Raw genomic sequence first — 21,530 nt, forward strand, 5'->3', positions numbered from 1 at the left:
ATTTGATAGAAAATTACATGACACTTACTAAAATTAAATATGCACATTTCTTGGGCTTATTAATCCTTTGAAGAATCTACTTCACTGAAATAAAAGCACAATTCATAAAAATATGAACTTTGCCTCTATAATTCTCTGTATTTTACTTGTCACAATGAGAATGTAACACTTTGGTAACTAAGATAAAAACTAATGAAATAAAAATATCTTAAGAAGATGCAAATAATGAGGATATATATAATATTCTTAGATGGGAAGACTTAACATTGTGAGAATGTCAATCATTGCCTAATTAATATATAAACTTCATTTTAAAAGTACATTTTAAGTTAATAGGGTCTGCCAATAAATGGCATTGGGACAAGTGATTATCCATTTAGGAAAATATAAAGCTGGTTGTCTACTTCATTCCTTAAGATAGAATAAATCATTGATGACTTAAGGATTGAAATCTAAGTAGGAAGTAAAGTACTAGAATAAAATACAAGAAAATCTTTTTATAACTTTAGAGTATACAAAGGTTTAAGTGTGACACAAAACTGTAGCCATGATGGGAAACGCTGATATTCTGGACTCCATCTGAACAGAAACACTTATGCATGATCAGAGAAAGTGCCATATGCTCAAAGGCAAACGACAAATGTGCAAATGGGAAAGATATTTGCAATTTATAAGACAATCACTAGTTCTGATATACAAAGACCTCCTACAGTAAAGGCAAATAATGTTACAGAAGATGATCAATAAAGGTGCCAAAGATGCCTGAGCTTCACTACTAATCAAGATTAAAACAAAATTTTCTTTTTCTGGCTATTTATACTGGCAAAAGTCAAAAAGGTTGGTAATACTTTGTGTTGATAAAGGTATATGGAAATAGTCATTTATATAAGGCAAATTACAGTATAAAGCGATAGAAACTTTTGGAATGAGAATTTGGCAGTATCTATCAAAAATTTCAAAGATACATTTTCCACGATCCATCAATTTCACTTCCAGAAATGTATTCTATAGTAATATTCCTACAAATTAGCAAAATAAACAAGGATATTCATTACACCATTCTTTGTCATTTATAATTGTGAAAAACTGCATGGTTTAGAGAAATGATTTTTTTATCCAAGCAGTAGAATGTGATACAGCTAATTAAAATAAAGTGTATTTCTAAAAACTGACATAAAAAGATATCTATAATGTCCTTTTAAAAAGATTTTATTTATTTATTTGAGAGAGAGAGAGAGAGAGCATTGTGCACATGAATGGGAGGGGAAAGAGGCAGAGGGAGAGGGAGAAGCAGGCTCTCCACTGAGCAGGAAGCCTGATATGGGTCTCATCCCAGAACCCTGGGATCATGACCTAAGCCTAAGACAATACTCAACCAACTGAGCCACCCAGGCGCCCTTTTAAGTGAAAAAAATCAGGTCTGACTTTGTAGACTTATATTGATTCACATGTGCAGGCACACGCACACAAAGCAGGCAGGGGATTGGTGGTGGTAGAGAGGATTACTGCCCAAGCTGCTAATGGTAGCCATCTTTAGGGATGGAATTTTAGGGTTACCTCCTGTTTTATACAATTTTATATATTTTTTAAGACTTTAGCTATGAATATGTACTACTTTTAGAAATGTAAAAGAGCAAGGCCCATCTTCTTCCCACTCTTCCTTTCAACTATTAGAGAAGCAAATACTTTTGCGACAAGGAGGAGGGAGGTAATATTTTACACGATTTTCCAAAACTTGGTCTGTAGGTTGTGATTTAAAGGCCACCGACCTATATAGACTGCCTCTGATATTGTCTCCAGGCCACCACTAACACTTCATTATTTCCTGACTCCTCTCTCGGCTTTTGGTCTCCACCTCCAATAATCCATCCTGCATCCCATGATCTTTCTAAAACTTAATCAGACCGTGCCCTTCTCCAACTTAAAATTACCCAGAGACTTTCCATCCCCAGTGGGCAAGTGTTTGTGGCCTTGTGGGTTCTGCCCCCACCTGTCCCTCTGGTCTCTTCTCCATGTGGGCCTCTTGTGGTTGGGAGAGTCATGTCGTCCCCTCGCCCACTTGGCCTTCTCCTCTGGATGTTAGCTGACTCCTCCTGGAATACAGTGCCCTTCCTTCCATTACAGCATTTATCATACCCTCTGTGACAAGGACATTATCTTACCCAGCCCTGCAATCTTCAGGGGCCAGCACTGAGCCTAACACAGGGCTTAGAAGATGTTTGGGCAAGAAATGGACAGGATATTAGATCTTTATGTGTGCATACCCAACTCTCTGGTCCAGCATTGAAATTCTGCTGCTCAGTAGAAGAGTGTCTTGGCCACGGGGCACCCCACTCCATAGCCACCCCATTAGGGTCAGCCCTGTGTTCCAGTATTTCCAGGCCAAAATACCCACGTTGCTCTGAGTGCTACAATGGGCTTCCAGAGTAGCTGACGTCACCACAAGGAAATGTAAGATGATTCCCCCGGTGAAAGCCTCGGAAACCTGCCTCAGACTGGGTAGAATTGGGGCTGCCCATGTGCCAAGGAAAACACTTCCGAGCTTGTCTTTCCAACTCTGGCTCAGAGAATCGCTACTGTGCACAGAAAAGCTTCCTGGACGTCCAAGGCCACCAGGATCCCAGCCAGAGAGTGAGCTCACGGACGGCTGCTTCTTCCACTCAAGTATTTTCCACTTCCTCTAATGTGCTCACGTATCTGTGACCACACTTCACCTCACAAAAAGTAACCGAGGCAAAGGTAAAACTGTCAGGCTTGGTCATTCCTCAATGGAAACTGTAAGAAAACATGACATCCTAAACCTCAATCACCAATCTCTGCATTCTCTGGAAAACAAGCAACAGATTTTCAGAGGGTCAGCTAGATCCAAATTGATTTTCACTTTTGTAAAGCAAATTATTTTCTAGTTTTGCTGAAATGAGATACTAAAAGACTCCTTTGGCCCCTTTGGAAGAAAAAAGGCATCTGGCTACTAATTTATTTGTGGTTTTCAAGCTCAAATGTTTTGATTGCTCTCTTTCTCCATGGAGATGAGAGGATGTGAGTCCCTATAGGATTATCCTAGAAAAATTACTTTCAGGGAATAGGGGTTTCTCCTGCTTCACAGTGGGGGTCGTCTCTGTGGGCTCAGCCCTCTCTGGGTCACATTGTGTACCCGAGGCTCCCTGCCCAGCCAGATCCTGCTGGGCCGGGGCCAGCCTGGCTTTTCCAGCCCTATTCTGGGGTCTGAGTCTGCAGTCTGGGCTACTCCCACCAGACCAGAGCCCATGAGACTAGGGCACGAGGCGATTGGCCCTACCAGCAGGGGGCAATGGAAGTACTTGTGCCCGTGTTGGTCTGAGACTGTTTCTGGTGGAATGGGGAGGTAGAGGCTGGGGTCCTGTGGCAGACTGGAAGGCTCACCTATACTCACTCTCCTTGTGCTGGCTCTCCCCTGCCCACCAGATGCCATCCTCTCAGGAAATGATTCAAGGAACCTGATCCCATTGACTCTGGGCTCCTGGTCACCTCTTTGAGATCCAGACTTCTACTCTGGTTGATTGTACCCACCTCACTCCATCCTGGCCCCTCCTCTTCTTCACAGCTCACTGCCATTCCTACAAGCTCTGGGCCAGTGCTACCCTATTAGGATACTCCTGGCTATGCCATCAGAGGATGCTTTGCAGGGAAGAGAGAGGCCAGGCACAGGGAGGCATGTCTGCTGACCAATGGGAAGTAGTACAAGGCAGGAAGGAACGTGGTGGGTGGGTCACAGTGGGAAGAGGATGCTCCGAGGGTACAGGGTGGTGTGGTTAGGGACCAGCCACTCAGTGATGTCCACCTCCTTGTGAAAGGGCATTAGTTTTCCAAATATTCGCTGACTGCCTCCCCATTCTAGACACAGGTGTACAGAGGAGAATCAGACAGGTGTGGTCCCTGAGCCCCATGAAGTGTACAGGTCAGCAGAGGCGTTCAACAGAGGCACTCGTTACACAAATAATTAAGGATACAGAATTGCTAAAAATAATATTCTATAGAGACTTACTTTGGGGAATTATCCTCAGGTCCTAGTGAGAGTCCTGGGAGGAACCAGTGACATAAAAGATAGAAATGGGTTATGTCTTTAATACTCAAGGAGTTCATTCTACCTTCCCTCACCTTAGTCACTCTCTTAACTCCAGAAATGTTAAGTCATCTGTCTGAGGTCACTCAGCACATAGACGGCAGAGGTGGGATCTGAGGGTAGGTCAGTGGGCTCTTACCTATATGTTATATACTATACTTACAGCTCAATGCATACACGAGACAAATGATATCTGGGGTGCTTGGGTGACATAGTTGGTTAAGTGTCTGACTCTTGGTTTTGATTCAGGTCTCCTTCTCAGGGTCATAAGATCTGGCCCCACATCAGGTTCCATGGTCAGCACGGAGTCTGCTTATGACTCTCCCTCTCCTCCCTCTGCCCTGCCCCCAGACTGTGTATGCATGTGTGGGCACATGTGCTCTCTCTCTCAAGTAAATAAATAAACCCCAACAGCTCAGACACCTGTGTTCAAATCCTGTCATTGCTGCTTATTTGTTCATTGTGATCCTGGGTGAGTCCTTCAACTGCTTTCTTCACTTGGGGAATGGAGACAGTACCTATAGCCTTCTCAGGGGGCTGTGGTGAAGTCTAAAGGAGATGACGTACATTAAGGGGACTAGTACAGCAGCTGAAGTTACTTGCAAAAAATCCCAACTTTAAGAGTGGATGGGGGAATAAACCTGTTTTTGGAAACCTTCCAGAAGAGGCTAGACATCTCCTCACAGAGCCTCTCTTGACTTAACACTAACACTTTTCTATTTTTGTGAATAGAAAAAAGATCAGATATGGTTTTCTTTTTTAAAATTCCCCTGGCTATTCGGGGTCTTTTCTGATTCCACACAAATCTTAAAATAATTTGTTCTAACTCTCTGAAGAAAGTCCATGGTATTTTGATAGGGATTGCATTAAACGTGTATATTGCCCTGGGTAACATTGACATTTTCACAATATTAATTCTGCCAATCCATGAGCATGGAATATTTTTCCATCTCTTTGTGTCTTCCTCAATTTCTTTCAGAAGTGTTCTATAGTTTTGAGGGTATAGATCCTTTACATCTTTGGTTAGGTTTATTCCTAGGTATCTTATGCTTTTGGGTGCAATTGTAAATGGGATTGACTCCTTAATTTCTCTTTCTTCAGTCTCATTGTTAGTGTATAGAAATGCCACTGACTTCTGGGCATTGATTTTGTATCCTGCCACGCTACCGAATTGCTGTATGAGTTCTAGCAATCTTGGGGTGGAGACTTTTGGGTTTTCTATGTAGAGTATCATGTCATCGGCGAAGAGGGAGAGTTTGACTTCTTCTTTGCCAATTTTAATGCCATATCTGGGGGCATCACAATGCCAGATTTCAGGTTGTACTACAAAGCTGTGGTCATCAAGACAGTGTGGTACTGGCACAAAAACAGACATATAGATCAGTGGAACAGAATAGAGAATCCAGAAGTGGACCCTGAACTTTATGGGCAACTAATATTCGATAAAGGAGGAAAGACTATCCATTGGAAGAAAGACAGTCTTTTCAATAAATGGTGCTGGGAAAATTGGACATCCACATGCAGAAGAATGAAACTAGACCACTCTCTTTCACCATACACAAAGATAAACTCAAAATGGATGAAAGATCTAAATGTGAGACAAGATTCCATCAAAATCCTAGAGAAGAACACAGGCAACACCCTTTTTGAACTCGGCCATAGTAACTTCTTGCAAGATACATCCACGAAGGCAAAAGAAACAAAAGCAAAAATGAACTATTGGGACTTCATCAAGATAAGAAGCTTTTGCACAGCAAAGGATACAGTCAACAAAACTCAAAGACAACCTACAGAATGGGAGAAGATATTTGCAAATGACATATCAGATAAAGGGCTAGTTTCCAAGATCTATAAAGAACTTATCAAACTCAACACCAAAGAAACAAACAATCCAATCATGAAATGGGCAAAAGACATGAACAGAAATCTCACAGAGGAAGACATAGACATGGCCAACATGCACATGAGAAAATGCTCTGCATCACTTGCCATCAGGGAAATACAAATCAAAACCACAATGAGATACCACCTCACACCAGTGAGAATGGGGAAAATTAACAAGGCAGGAAACAACAAATGTTGGAGAGGATGTGGAGAAAAGGGAACCCTCATACACTGTTGGTGGGAATGTGAACTGGTGCAGCCACTCTGGAAAACTGTGTGGAGGTTCCTCAAACAGTTAAAAATAGACCTGCCCTACGACCCAGCAATTGCACTGTTGGGGATTTACCCCAAAGATACAAATGCAATGAAATGCCGGGACACCTGCACCCCGATGTTTATAGCAGCAATGGCCACGATAGCCAAACTGTGGAAGGAGCCTCGGTGTCCAACGAAAGATGAATGGATAAAGAAGATGTGGTTTATGTATACAATGGAATATTACTCAGCTATTAGAAATGACAAATACCCACCATTTGCTTCAACGTGGATGGAACTGGAGGGTATCATGCTGAGTGAAGTAAGCCAGTTGGAGAAGGACAAACATTATATGTTTTCATTCATGTGGGGAATATAAATAATAGTGAAAGGGAATATAAGGGAAGGGAGAAGAAATGTGTGGGAAATATCAGAAAGGGAGACAGAACGTAAAGACTGCTAACTCTGGGAAACGAACTAGGGGTGGTGGAAGGGGAGGAGGGCGGGGGGTGGGAGTGAATGGGTGACGGGCACTGGGGGTTATTCTGTATGTTAGTAAATTGAACACCAATAAAAAATAAATTAAAAAAAATGAAAAAAAAAAAAAAAGAAAAAGAAAAAGAAAAAAGATCAGGACTGTCCTCCAAATCCCGCTGCAGCCATTGCTGCAACCACGATGCCCAAAAGAAAGAAAGAGAATCATCAGCAGCCGCCGCCACTACAACAGCCCCCGCTGCCAGAGCGGGAGGAGACTGGAGACGGGGAGGATCGGAGTCCCATCGGACCACCCAGCCTTCTGGGCCCTCCCCCCATGGCCAATGGAAAGCCTGGTGACCCCAAGTCAGCCCCAAACTGGAATCCACCCACATGTCCACCATCAGTAGAATGAATAAATAAGTTGTTGTGTGTGCATGCAATGGGATACTACACTGCAATGAAAATGAACGAACTCCTGCTACAGGCAACCTGGATGAATCTCACAAACACGGTGTTGAGCAAAAGGAGCCAGACAGAAAAGAATGCAGACTCTCTTCACAGAGGTCCTCCAGGATCAAGGGGACCAATGGAATCACCTCCTACCTCCTCCCAGGGGCAGAGGCCCAATTCGGGGAGGCCTGGGCCCCAGGTGTGGCCCATATGGTCATGGCTGGTGGGGGGCCAATACTGAATCTCCCTTTCTGGACCAGGCCATGGGTGTCCATCCAGAGGAGGCTTTCACAAAGAGCAGAGAAATCCCCGAAGGCTCAAAAGTTAGTCTCTTATCAAAAATACCCGCCCAAGGATGGCCCCCAAGTTATGGAAGACAAATCCAACTGCCCTGTCTGCCAACACTTTGCCATTTTGGGCCACTGTTGATATGAGGACCTCTGTGCCTTCTACCACCCAGGCATCAATGGACCTCCTCTGTAAGACTGTGCCTTCCTATCCAGGCTGGAAGGAGCCCTCTGACCTAGTGGCCATATAGTTCCCTGTGGCCCTGTGACGGCTACTATGAGGCTGTTCCACCCACCATCCTCAGACAGTGACATCCACCCCCAACTGCCACCTCCCCCATTTGGGGTCCAGAGTTGTGTTTCATCACTGGTGCCCAGTGTGTGGGCTTTCTTCTGATCCAGCCTCCAGAGACTTGCCTTCAGGACCCCGCCTTTGCTCTCTTCAACTGCTTCCTGGATCCTCTTCCCCTTAGCCAACTGACTGCTGAACAGGAAACCTCTTTGGTGCTGTTTCTTGTGCACCAGTCCACCCAGCCCTCGCTACTGCCCTCGATTCCTAAGAGCCCTGGAGCAGTTTCCTACCATTCCCTTCTTCTAGCTGCTTAAGTCTTTTTTTTTTTTTTAAGATTATTTATTTATTTATTTATTTATTTATTTATTTATTTATTTAGACACAGAGAGAGAGAGGCAGAGACACAGGCAGAGGGAGAAGCAGGCTCCATGAAGGGAGTCTGACATGGGACTCGATCCAAGGTCTCCAGGATCCCACCCTAGGCTGCAGGCGGCGCTAAACCGCTGCGCCACTGGGGCTGCCCCTGCTTAAGTCTTTTTATATGACGAACCCTACCCCCAAAGTTGCCAGTTGCTCTGTGAAACTCACCAGGTTGACCTGAGGTCAAGTACGGATGACTGGTGCAGAGTTACTCCCTGAAAGGCCAGTCTCTCTGCTTTTGGATTTTGTAGATCCTGCGTCAGTAGCATGATCCTCACCGCTCTGGTCTGTGATCATTGTGCTTTGTGAAACTGTGTATTCCCTCATACGTAGCCTTTCTCAGTGTCTGTGGCATCATTGTGACTTCCCAACACTAGAGTAAGTTTTCCTGCCAAAATGAGTGAGGCGGGCAGCCCCGGTGGTGCAGTGGTTTAGCGCCGCCTGCAGCCCAGGGCATGATCCTGGAGACCCTGGATCGAGTCCCACGTCAGGCTCTCTGCATGGAGCCTGCTTCTCCCTCTGCCTGTGTCTCTGCCTCTCTCTCTCTCTCTCTCTCTCTGTATCTCTATGAATAAATAAATAAAAATCTTTTAAAAAAATGAGTAAGGCTCTTGATGCCCTCTAGACTTTCCACACCTCCCAACATGGAAGAATTGTGAAACTTTCCGCAAGACTGCCTCCCTGGTCTCCCCATTCTCCTGTTGTCAGTTTTTTGGGGTTTGGCACAAGCCCATGAGATGTCCTCTAAAGCCTCTTACGGGCTATCCTATCTCCTCTCCAGCCCACTTTAGAGTACATCATTGTGAGGCCACCAGCCCTTTCGTCTCTTATCTGTGAATAATTTCGTTTGAATTCTGTGAATCTCCACCTGGCCTACCCTTGGGTGGAACCTGGATGGTACTGTCACCCTCATCTAACCTTCTTCCCTACATTCCTAGCACTGGTTGTTTTTTGTGAAAACGGCAGTGAACAGGTTCGGTTTTGCACTGGCCCTGAAGAAATGGGTCAGGAGTTGTGTGGGCAAGAGGGAAGGATGAGAGCTGCTGGAGAACTGAGAATGAATTTTTTTCTTTGTAACATTTTTTATATTAGTAATAAATGCAGTGGAAACCATAAAAGAAAAAAGAAAGAAAAGAAAAAAGATTGGAGTGGGGCAGTGCCTGGCTGGCTCAATTGGTGGAGTGTTTGACTCTTGATCTCGGGGTCAAGAGTCACGAGTCTGAGCCCCATGATGAGTGTAGAGAAGACTTAAAAATAAGATCTTAAAATAAGAAAAGGAGAAAGAGAAAAAAGATGAAAATCACCTCACCAAGGCTGATGGATAGTCTTATTGATAGCAAGCATCCAGGAAGAAACTAAACATTCTGTAAGCAGATGAAGAGGGCAGAAATGCAGACCTGGTCAATTTGTACTCTCAGGACCTACCCCCCAGACTCAAAGACCAAGGGTTCTAAAAACTAGAAAACCTAGGCCAATGACCAGTATGCTGCCCAGCAGGAGTTGATCTGGGGGGCTCTGGAATGTGCTGGCTGGGTCTTTGCCCTCCATCTACTCACCTCCACTTACAGATTACTACCTCTCAGAAAAGAGCTGGAGTGTGTCCAGGGGGAACCCCATATGTCTGTCAATAAACCCTGAAGAACAGATTTCATAGTCAGAGGGAAAGAAATCCAACATGGGAACACATGGAAAAAAAATGCCAAACTAGAGTCTGAAATGCATGACGAAGGGGCTGAGCCATGAAAATACATGTCCTCAAATGTTCTATTCCAGTATCCAAAAGAAGGGTGAAAACACTTTATCTTTCAATATGGTACAAGAAGACAAGGCTTGATGATGGGAGAGAACTGTCAGAGATGAAAATGACATGAGAATGAGCTAGAGAGAGAGAAGCCTGAGATGAGAAAAGAAGAAAAGGAAACTAAGAAACACAACAGAATAATAATAAAAAAATAATACCAGAGACAGAAAGGACCAAAATGGACACTAGGGGAACTTGCATCACTGATGTGGAGGGCCGATTTGGCAAGGTCGAATGCCAAGGAAAAGGACAAGGGAAGAAGAAATATAAGGGCATGTGGGGGATCTGAGAACAGACAGCCAATCTGGGGCAGGGGTCGTCCTAAGGAGTGTGTGCCAGGGCCCAGGGAGGAGACCTAATTCTAGGTGTATTTGAGATGAATTCGTAAATTAAAACAAAAACAAAAAAAACCTTGCAAAGATCCAGGCAAAAATCAAAAGCAGTGACAACAACAACAAACCCAGAAGAGTGACCCTGACCCACCCGGTGAGTTGTAGGGGCCCCTTTTGCCCTGCTCCAGTGGAACCTAATGCTTCCCCAGATGACTCTAATGATGGATGTGTTACCTGCTTGCCTGCCCAGCTGCTTCCCTATGGGAGAGGGTGCTTCTTGAAGGCAGAAGGACTATTTATTCTTTTTTTTTTTTTTAATTTTTTATTTATGATAGTCACACAGAGAGAGAGAGAGAGAGAGAGGCAGAGACATAGGCAGAGGGAGAAGCAGGCTCCATGCACCGGGAGCCTGACGTGGGATTCGATCCCGGGTCTCCAGGATCGCGCCCTGGGCCAAAGGCAGGCGCTAAACCACTGCGCCACCCAGGGATCCCTATTTATTCTTGAAATGTGAGTGGACGACTGGTGATTTGTCAATTGATTTGATTTGATTTTTAAGAAGAAAAATATTTTCCCCTAGTAATTATGGTACTTAAGTATAAAGACCCAAAGAGACGACATAGGATTTTGAATGCCGTAAAACTTGGTCAATGCACATTTCCCCCCACAAATGTATGAGTACATTTCACCACTGCAGACTGAGGGCAGCAGCAGACATCAACTTCTGGATGCACTGTGAACAGAATACACGTGCTCTAGCCACACTTCCTCATCAGCAGCATGTGAAGCCCAGAAATGTCTCCTGCAGACGCCGCCCCAAGGGACAGCTCAGCCCTGGATGCTGCAGGTGAGCTCTGAGGATGAATGCCTCTCTGTGGGCCCGGTGGAGAAGGTATGGTAATCGGCTGTATGGGCAGGGGCATTACTGTCTAGTGTTGGGTACAGGGAAGGGTGCTTCCTGCCAACTCCCTGGGCAACGAGTACCCGGAAAGTAGGAACTTGCAATTGGCCATGGATGGCGGGCTGCCCTGAGTGGAACCAATAATGGTATGAGTGGGTTGGGAGGTTGAGGTACCCTTCAATAAGAAGGTCTATTTGGAGACTGAAAAACCTCATGTCAGCTAAAGAGGAAGAGCATCACCTCAGGGCAATGGTGAAGGAAAATGACTCGGCAAATGTCCTATTTCCTGGGCTGCAGTGGGCACTGCTCTGGGTGAAGAGCTGATCCTCCCCTCTGATCAGTTTCCTGCCAGTGATCTGTTCTGGATCTTGCTTTCAGCAAAGCGCTCTGGTGACCCAGAGTCCATATATCGGACCCTGGGGAGGAGGGGCTCAAATAGGCTCCTACAAGACAAGATAGTTGCCTCAGAGCAGGCGGCAGGAGGGCAGGAGCCTCAGGCAAGCCAGTGCTTGGTAGGACAACCATGGTCATTGAGTTCCTACTGTGTGCCAGGCTCTGGGCTTAGAGCTGCATCTGCATAATCTCTTGGGGTCCTCATTTTACAGAAGAGGAAGTGAGGCTCAAAGAGGCTAAGCTGTTTGTCCAAATCCAAATAGTAAGTGTGTGGCAGAGCTGAGATTTGCACCTCAGGGCTCTGACCCGAGATGTGGCCTTGCCCTTCCTCATCCTGGTCCCATAGGACAGCCCAGGATTACGCAAAGCCTGCAGAGCTGGGGTGGGGGCGCTGCCATTTGCAGGCTGGGCCTGAGCCAGGCCTGGTGCTCTGGGCCTTAGATGCTCCCCTCAGCTCACCAACCAACAGGGCTCCAAGGAAAGCTTCACTACCCCCGTCATCCAGATGGGGACACTGAAACTCAGAAAGGTAGGGTGACTTTCCAAAGGTCTCTTGGTGAGTAGATGGAGAAGCCAAGATTTAAATCCAAGTCTGGCTGGCCCTAGTCTGTGCTCTGTTCAACGTAAGGATTGTGGGGACTGCCTTTTAGTCTCTCGGTTTTGTTTCATGCCAGGAGCTGAGTCCTGAGGTCCTTGCCTGGAAGTCTGAGTCACAGACCCTGACCTCAGAGGGGACAGATGTCCTTCTGAGGAGTGGAAACATTTCTAGGCCAGAACAGGACATAGTTCCAAGTGGATTACCAAGATCTCAGGCAGGAAATCTGATTTATGGCCCACCACACCTCACTCTTACTGGCTCATGGGCCCCAGCTCAGCCATGGCGCTGGACTGAGAACCCCAAAGCCAACACTTCTTCAGCAAGAGGTGCCCACTCCAGGTGTTGGCATCTCCCCTGCCAGGAGCCTTAGGACACAGTCCCTGAGATTTCTCAGCGCTGACCCTTGAAGACGTCAATAAGATACCAGTGTCAACCAGTGGACAGGCTAGGCCTGGCAGGAGAGCAGCAGCTGCTCAGGGGATTAAGCAGTCCTCTGGAGGCCAGCCTGGGAAGCCGGTCCCATTGCTGCCATTTAGTGTGGGAGCTCTGGAGCCAGGCAGTCTCAGGGGATGGCCAGCTCTGCCACCGATTTACTCCCAGTGGTCTCAGAAGGCTCCTCATGTTTCAGCCATGCAGCAGGGGGCAGGTAGTGGCATGCCTCCCTCATGTGGAGGCCAGATGGAAGGAGTGGAAGGGTGCACAGCACTCTGCATAAGGTCACTGTTCAGTAAAGGTCAGGGCGATGGTAATGGCATTAGTAGAGAAAACTGTCTCATGGCAGGCCCAGTCCTCTGAGAAATGAGGACCCAGGTGGCACCACCCACTCCACCCCACTAGCCCCTCCCTCTTCCAGCCCTCCATATCCGGTTACACCCACAGCAGGGGTTGAACAAGGATAGGAATGCCTCAAGAGCCACTCATTCACTTCTCCTGCCTGTTCCCTGGCTTTACTACAGTCAGAGCTAAGGGGGAAGGGGAATTCCAGTAGCCAGAGGAAGTCTCTCAACCCTTCAGAGCAGCACAGAGTGCTGGGAGCCCCAGTGTGAACACCCACTCCACCAGGTGACCCTGGGGAAGCAGTCTCACCCCTGAGGCTTCATCTCATTTGTCCCCACCTCATACGTTCAATCTGAGCACTAAATGAGGTATTATAAGCAAGCCAACACAATGCCTAGAAGACAGCAGGTTTGTTCATTTGGTCAGTCATTCATTCAGTCAGTCATGCAGTTGTTCATTTAGTGAATAGGTGCTGAAGTCTGAAAGTACAGCAGTGAGAAGAACCAGACATGCTCCCCACCTGCCCTCATGGGCCTGACGATCAGGCACTGAACAGATGCCGTGCCTCCCTCTCTTCCATGTCCTCTCTCTCTCTACTCCTTTACTACTTGGGTGGGCATGGAGAGCCCCAGTTGGGTGGTTCTCAGCTGGGGAGTCATAGCTGCACCTAGAGGGCGGCAGCCTCAGAAGGCTGCTTATCTTTGGGGCAACCATAACTTTTTATACACCAAGCCTGTGAGTACTGTACTGCCTCCCACAAAATGCCCTTTATTTCTACCATATGTGTGCTCAAAGAGGTATACTTTTAATACCACATGCACTGTCCCCAGTTGTATGAAGGGACTTGGGGTTTTATAGCTACTGATGAGGAGTTTAGGGCAGTGGCAGGTTATGAGCTTTGCTGTCAGCAATTCTATGGGACTTGGGCAAATTACTTAATTTATCTGAGCCTCAATTTCCATTTTTGCAAGAGGGACATAATTCCAACCTTGCAAGGCTGTTCTGAGGATCAGAGCTATTGTGTGAAAGCCTTTAACACATTATCTGGAACAATAACAATGATAATTGTTACACTAATGACACAGCTAACATCTATTAGCATTTACCATGTGCCAAATGTTGTGCTAAGGGCTTTTCAGGCATTAATTTATTATTTTATTCAGCAAGTTATTTATCGAGATACTAGATGCTAGGGATACTTCAAGGAACACAACCAATACAGCCTCTGCTTCTGTGTGGCTCACTGCCTAGAGGAGGGGTCAGATAGTGAGCAAGTAGCTGTGCAAATAATTATATAATTAAACTAAAACTGTGATGATAGCAACATAGGAGAAGTACACTCCTCCCCGTGAGTAAATGCCATTACATATGTATTCTAAAGGAGAAACTGAGGGTCAGAGAGGTTAGGCAACCTGCTTGAGGTTGTAAACACGGTGAGAGGCAGAGTCGGACCCCAGATCTCATTTAAATAGGGCTGGTTTTGCCTATAATAGCATTGGCAGTTCCAAATCTTGTACAGAGGGTCCCACATCCTCAGGGCTCCTCCTCCAGTCCAATAGCAGTACCTCAGAGCAAAGGCAGGACAGGAAGTCAGCCTGACAGCAACAGCTTACTGGCCCCCCAGGAGCCACCACCACTACCGGCAGCCCAGCCAGCCTGGCTCTGCCACTGACCAGTTCTGTGGCTCTGGCTACCCTACCGTAAAATGGACAGAGAAGAGTACTTTCTGCAAGGCTGCCTTGAGATCCAGCAGGCAAAGTGGCTGTCCTTATGTAGACAACTGAAGTTCACACTGGTCCGCCCTCCAGCAAAGCAGATTTTAGGAATGAAACAGGACCTCCCTGGAGTGTGGAGCCCCACAGCTCACTTCCTCGCTCATTCTCTCTCTCTCTCTCTCTCTCTCTCTCCCTTCCTTTTTAAACTGGGATATAATTGACATAACCATAGCTCTATTTCTTAGCTTGCTTTACTTATTGTTATTGTAACTTCACTCATTCATATATCACCTTCAAAACATTTGCCAACATAGCACCTACATATTTTTATGTAACAGAAAATTTACCATTAATGACATTTAGTACATTCATGATCATGTGCAACCATTACTGCTATCTTTTCACCAACCCAAAAGGCAAACCTGTGCCCACATACTCCGTTTCCCCCTCCTTCCAGCGTCAGCAATCACTAACCTAATTTCTGTCTCTATGGATTTACTGACTCAAGATATTTCATATAATCTGTGGCCTTTTATGACTGACTTCTTGCAAGTAGCATAGTGCATCCAAGGGTCATCCATGTTGCAGCATGTGTCAGCACTTCATTCCTTGTTATAGATTAATAATAGCCTATCTTATGTGTAAATCACTTTTTTGCTTTATCTATTCATCAGCTGGTGCATATTCGGGTCATTTCCATCCTTTTGCTATCTCAGTAGTACCACTATGAACATTCATGTACAAGTCCTTGTGTGTACACCTGTTTTCAATCCTTTGGGGTCTATACCCAGCAGTAGAATTGCTGGGTCACTTTTTTTTTTAACTTAATTTTTAAAAATGAAATTATGGATTTAACGTGCTAATAACATTAGCAGAAATATTTAGTTATTAAAGTAAGAGAGGTTCTTCTCTAGATGCCATCTAAAATCATAAGGACCAGAAGTAATAGGTGTCCACACTCTAGGAAACTGAGAGTCCATGAATTCCTGCATTCGCTGTCCACAGCACTGGGCCACTGTGGGGCAGGGTCCTAGGAACTAAGGCCGAGTTAGATGCTACAGTTACCTAATGGGTCGTAAGCAGTGTTGGAGGGGGCTGGCCATGGCTCAGGGTCAGTCATCAGGGTAAGCTCTCTGTCTACATCATCATGGGAATGTGGGCTACTAAGGACAGGTGGAGCTGGCCTGGAAAGAATGAGGTGGAGGGCCCAGGGCTGCAGCCACCAAAAAGGACAACTTCAGAGTAGAGGCCCTTGAAGGGGTCTGGGGCTAGTCCGAGGCTGTCCCACCCTTCTACTCTCTTGAGGCCAACTCTCCAGGAGGGAGGGCAAGGCAAGAACAAAGGGCCTGGCTTTCAGGATTCCACTCAGACATTCTCCGACAGGGAGTCCTGCCCCCTGCTTGGAGACCTCTCTGCCTTGGTAATTATGGGATGCCCAGAAAGAAGGGGTTGTTTTTTTTTTTTTTTTTTTTTGATGGAGACTCTTTCATCTCTGACCTAAATTATACATCGTGCACTAACGTTTTAACTCTGATGTCTTCTAGAATTCAAATGAGACATAAACATACTCCCAGAAGCACAGAGTCTGCATTCACTACTAGGACCACCTTGACCAAATAAGAAGTGTCACCACATCTATTTATAGTTTAAACATCCTTCCACTGTCTTTCCCTGAAAATCTATTGAGGCAGTTCCCACACAAACAAGGAAAAAGCCGACCCCAACAATCATTCATTCATTCGGGTGGACAGCAGTCAAGTCATGGCCAGCATGGGGACATGGAGAGAAAGTATGAGGGGCTCTCAGCACAGAAACGGAGTGGATAGAGACACGTAAAATTCATTTAAAAAGCCACCATTTAGAATGCATTACATCAATAAGTCGAAAATGAGACCAATGCCGAAAGCCAGCAAGGCTACTCTGAGACGGGAAGGCCCACATGCTGCTGGCAGCAGGGAGAGTTCATACAACCGTTTTTGGAAAGCATCAGGGATTTCAAAGCCAGAAAAATACTGGTGCCCTTTGACTCAGTAATCCCACTCTTAGGAACTTATTCTAAGAAAATAACTAAAAGGAGAGAAAGACTTTGTACACACAAAGGTATTCATGGGAAATCTAGTGGTTAAACACGAACGAGACACAAAAATTGGAAACACTCTACTGTCAGACCATAGAGACATAGCTAAGAAAACTAAAATGAACGGCATGACAAAAATATAGGAGATATTAAGTGCCGGAGTGACAGGATTTTAAATGCTTAAAAAAAGAAAAAGAACCTTCACGGCACTGTTACACGGTTTGCCCACTGTGCAAAGGAATGTATTAGTCGTTAGGTGAGATAAAACTTTCTTCTAATCATTGATATTTACTATCAAACTTAAGTTTGATTCTCACCAAAGTAGCAGCAAATATATTTCAGTCACATACATAAATATAAAGATGCAGCACGCTTCCAAAGAAGAGCAGTTTCCTCCCCAAATACCAGGAAACCTCATGACCCTCCTCTTCCCTGTTACTTAATCTGCTAACCATCATGTGCAGCACATGAAATGCCAGTAGCCCTGCCCTTGGAGAGGGTCCCATGGGCCTCTGACCTTGTCTGACCCACCAGGATGGTTCCCTGGTGCTCCTGGTGCTGCCTGGCTCCTGCTTCCCTCTGGACACGCCCGCCTCTCCCATGACCTCCGGAGCAGCTGCCCCACTGCCTTATACCCACACAGTTAGGGGCGACCACTCAGCCTGGCATTCCAGGCCCTCCGTGGTATGGTACGTCTCACACACCACTCCAGTGTAGGGTGATATTCAGCAGTGAATGTGCCACTGATAGGATGCTCTATTTCTCCTCTTGGGGTCTGAGGCCAGGGCTTCCCTTAACATGCATGTGGGCTGGGTGTGAGGACAGTGGACTCACAGGTCCCCAGGAACCTCAGGTGCATCCCTGCCCCCTGTGAGGTGAGCAGGCAGGCTTCCAGCGCTCAGCCTTAGGCATTTATAGCCACTGGGCAGGAGAGCCTGCAGCCTTTGCTAGCCCGAAACCGGGCCTGCTCCTGTGACTCACTTCCCAGCACCTGGGCAGAAGGCAGTTTGAGAAAAGGTGTGAGGCCTGTGTTCTCCCAGAGTGTTCTAAACTGAACAGCTAGCATTTACAGTGTTGCAAATCAACAGACCTATGTGAGGCTGGATTTTCACAAACAACTGTAAAAATATTAAGTGTTGGAATGGGCTATTGAATACATACTCCAAAGTGACAAATTCATACCAAAGATGCATTTACATATAAGGCAAAAACACGCAATAAAATTTTATGTTGTAATTTCCTATATTCAAAACACTTAAAATACAGAATATATTTTTAAAAAACTTAAAAAAAACTGTTAGCAAAAGGCTGGCAATTGTCCTTACTTAGGAAAAAATATCCTTCATTCTGAGATTATACCCTCTTACATTGTTGGTGTTAAGATGTTCCTTCCCCTAGGAAACAAAGATGATAGTTTATATTCCCTTTACTTGTCATTAAAAAAAAAAAAAAAAAAAAAAGGCAGTAGCCTCCCAAGAGTCTCCAAACTTTCTCTCTGAAGTTTCCTTTGCTCATGACATCTGAAGTCTGGGACCCAAAAGCCTGAGGTCACATGTAGTTCTCTGGCAGCGGACTGCAGGCTGGTACTGAGCATGCCAGAGCTGGAAACCCCAAGGGTGGGTTCAAAGCAAGGAAAGTGACATGGCTAGCAGGAAGGTAGTTTTGTGTTGCTGCAGGCTGGAGGATCTTATCTCAAACTAAAAAAATAGCTAAAGGTTGAGTAAGCAGGAATTTCAGCTTGACACAAAAATCAAGCTTGAGTTCATCTCTTTTCTCTTTTTACTGTCAGAGTTTACTGTAGGTCACTCACCTGAACCCCCATCTCGCTCACACCTGAACCTCCAGGCACCTCTGCTTGGCCAGGTGCAGGCTAGCAAACCCTCAGCTCAGGAGGCATCTGCCGAGCCTCAGCAGGGCCCTCAGCCTGTTCCACAGTCTTGCCCCTCCTTGGTCCCACTCCCATTCTCTTCTATGGCTGGTTTTCCTCAACAGCTGCCTACCACTCCCACCCCCAGCTGTCCCTCCCTGCCACCTTGCCTCCTAAACGAATGACCTCAGCTTCCTGCTCTGCCCCCTCATCTATCTGTACCCATCCTCTACCCTGCCTTCCCTCCAGGGCACCACCCTCACCCCCATCTTCTCCAAAATGGACCCCCTGGCTCACCCCATGCTCAGCTGGCCATCTTTAATGTGGCCTATCTCACTACCTTATTTTTTTAAGGTCTAAAAGGACATTTCTGATTAAAAGGAATTTATGTTCATCTTAGAAAACACAGAAAAGCACGAGAAAAGTAACTTCCTGTGGGATTCTGAATTTAGGTGTGTTCTTCACATAAATATACTCGTCTATATAAGTTGATCACATGTTGCTGCATGGTTCTGGGGACTGTTCTGCTGGTGGAAGACCCCAGAGGGTTCGTCCATCAGTGGAAGTGGAAAGGTCCCAACACGGGTCAGTACTAAAGCATCATCATAAGTCCTGGACTCCCCAGATGCCTTTTTTTTTTTTTAAGATTTTATTTACTTATTCATGAGAGACGCAAAGAATGAGAGAGAGAGAGAGAGAGAGAGAAGCAGAGACATAGACAGAGGGAGAAGCAGGCTCCTCGCAGGGAGCCTGATCCCAGGACCCCGGGATCACGCCCTGAGCTAAAAGCAGATGCTCAACCGCTGAGCCACCCAGGTGCTCCCCCCCCAAGAGCCTTTTGTGAAAGCCCAGAGGTAGGCAGAGACTGCCACAGACCCTGCTGCCTGCGTGGTGTATGTACATTCTGCCCAAGCCCTTCTCGATGGTGCTGGATAGCTCTAGGGTCTGGGACCAGATAGCAGCCCACACACCTATTCCTGTCAGTCAGCCAACCCCTGCCTCGCCACCCTCCGGGGTCCCCCAAAGCCAATTGTCAAGGTGGGAGGAAAAGCAGGAAAAAGAAGAGGATGGGCCTCATGGGGTGGAGAAGAGGGGCTGGCTCCAATGAGAGAGCCCAAGCTCCCAGCACTCCTCCTGCTACAGGCTCACTGCCGTGACAATGGCAACAATAATGATAATAATCATAACAACGTAAGAGCTCATCACCTGCCAAGCATTGAGAAAATGATCAACAAGTCTCATCTCTGTTCCCCAAAGTGTGACACACTCTACTGAGAGGATCATGGTGGTTTGGGATGGACACTTGTACCTCTTTTACCATGTATTAGAAAAATTATTGCACAGGGATGCCAGGGACTCTTGGTCTCGACACAGGTCATGATCTCACAGTTGTGAGATGGAGCCTCGTGCGGGGCTCCATGGTCAGTGGGGAGTCTGCTTGAAGATTCTCTCTCCTTCTGCCTCTCCCTGCACTCGCACATGTGCACTCTCTCTCTCAAATAACCTTAAAAAAATAAAAGATTGCACAGCAAACCCTTGATAGCATAATACAAATAAAATATTTAAAGAGAAAAACTAAGAAGGTTAAGGAAGGGTGGCAATGGTCATAAAAGCCTGAAGTCTGGGGAAGCACCACCATCCTGGACCCTCACTGCAGCTGTCATACACTTGACGAGGCACAGGGAGCTGGAGTGGTGCCCTGGGTAGCCGGGTCACGCTTAGGACCTGTGCCTGTCTGCATCCACAGCCTGGGCCTTCCCCACTCCGCCCCCCCCCTCCCACCCCCGAGCCCTGCTGAGAGGCTGAGAAGCAGGCTCTACTTATCCTCCCCTTTGCCTTCACCCTTCACTCTGCTGACCCAAGGGCCTGGGACAGATTCTCTGTGCTCTGGCCTCCAGATGGTTCAGGCCACTGGCTCCCCACAGGTCTCTACCACTACCTCCTGTCCATGTGGGCATCTGTGGCTGGCACAGCTGGGCAAATAGGAGGTTGGGTTAGGAGTGTTTGTATAGCTGCTGAGCAGGCCCTTCCTAGGGAGAAGAGGGGGTGGGGTGGAGGGGTGAGTCTACTATAGCCCTAGCAGTCACAGCTTCCTGGGCATCCCTAGTCAGAGTGACCTGGGATTGGCAGGGTCTGGAAATTTCTTCCTGCCACAGCCCCTGGTAGCTTCCTGGGAACAGGGACATGGGATGGCCTGTTGACCTTTGCCTCCCCAGACCTGTCACATGTCAACACAGGACAGCGTGGCCCACCCTCCTTCCAAACCCTCGTCTAAGGCAGGGAAAGCCCAGACAACAGGCTGTAGGCCCAAGGTCTCTCCAAGAAGGATCATCTTCCATCCCTTATAAGGACAGGCCACTGAGGAGGGGAGCGGATTCAAGGGAGAGACAGAGATCCTGTGGGGTCCTAGGAGACCCAAACTAGGGATCCTTATTTCTTAGCACCCAAGTAGAACTGGGCTGAAACCTACAGCCAATGAAAGTGCTGCCTTCCTTCCCACCAATGCCCATGACCCCAGTGTGTTAATAATAAATACTAGTAAGTGCCACTGGCTGAGCATCTAATAGATGTCAGGCCCTGGGGCTTTACCTGCCTCAGTGAGCTCCGTGCTGTCCTCAGGTAACCTCTGAGGCAGCAAACGTTATTCATGCCCACTTTATAGACAGGGGCACTGAGGCACTGGGGTGCCTGAGTCATATGGTTAGGGAGGGGTGTGTGGTGATGTGGCCCTTGTGGGACACGTGGCTCTGCAGAATGAAAGAGCATGAAGGGCTCTTTCCTTCTGGAAGCTTCTTTGACAAGAGACTACATACAAGACTGTGAGTTTGTCAGACACCTACTCCCTGCACCCAGCACAGCTCTGCTTCTGCCCCTTGCTCTGGCATCATGATTACTGGCACCC

At 46.7% G+C, this 21,530-nt stretch overlaps 1 protein-coding gene and 1 pseudogene across 11 annotated transcripts in view; one reads left to right on the plus strand and one right to left on the minus strand.

The window, feature by feature from the left end:
* The window catches only part of RALGPS1 (Ral GEF with PH domain and SH3 binding motif 1), a 295,268-nt gene that overhangs the window by 61,796 nt on the left and 211,942 nt on the right, over positions 1 to 21,530 (minus strand). The window lies entirely within an intron of this gene.
* Positions 6,918 to 7,651, plus strand: LOC112677227 (proline-rich protein 3-like; annotated as a pseudogene).

This window comes from Canis lupus, chromosome 9 (assembly GCF_003254725.2).
Source record: "Canis lupus dingo isolate Sandy chromosome 9, ASM325472v2, whole genome shotgun sequence".
Taxonomy (NCBI): domain Eukaryota; kingdom Metazoa; phylum Chordata; class Mammalia; order Carnivora; family Canidae; genus Canis; species Canis lupus.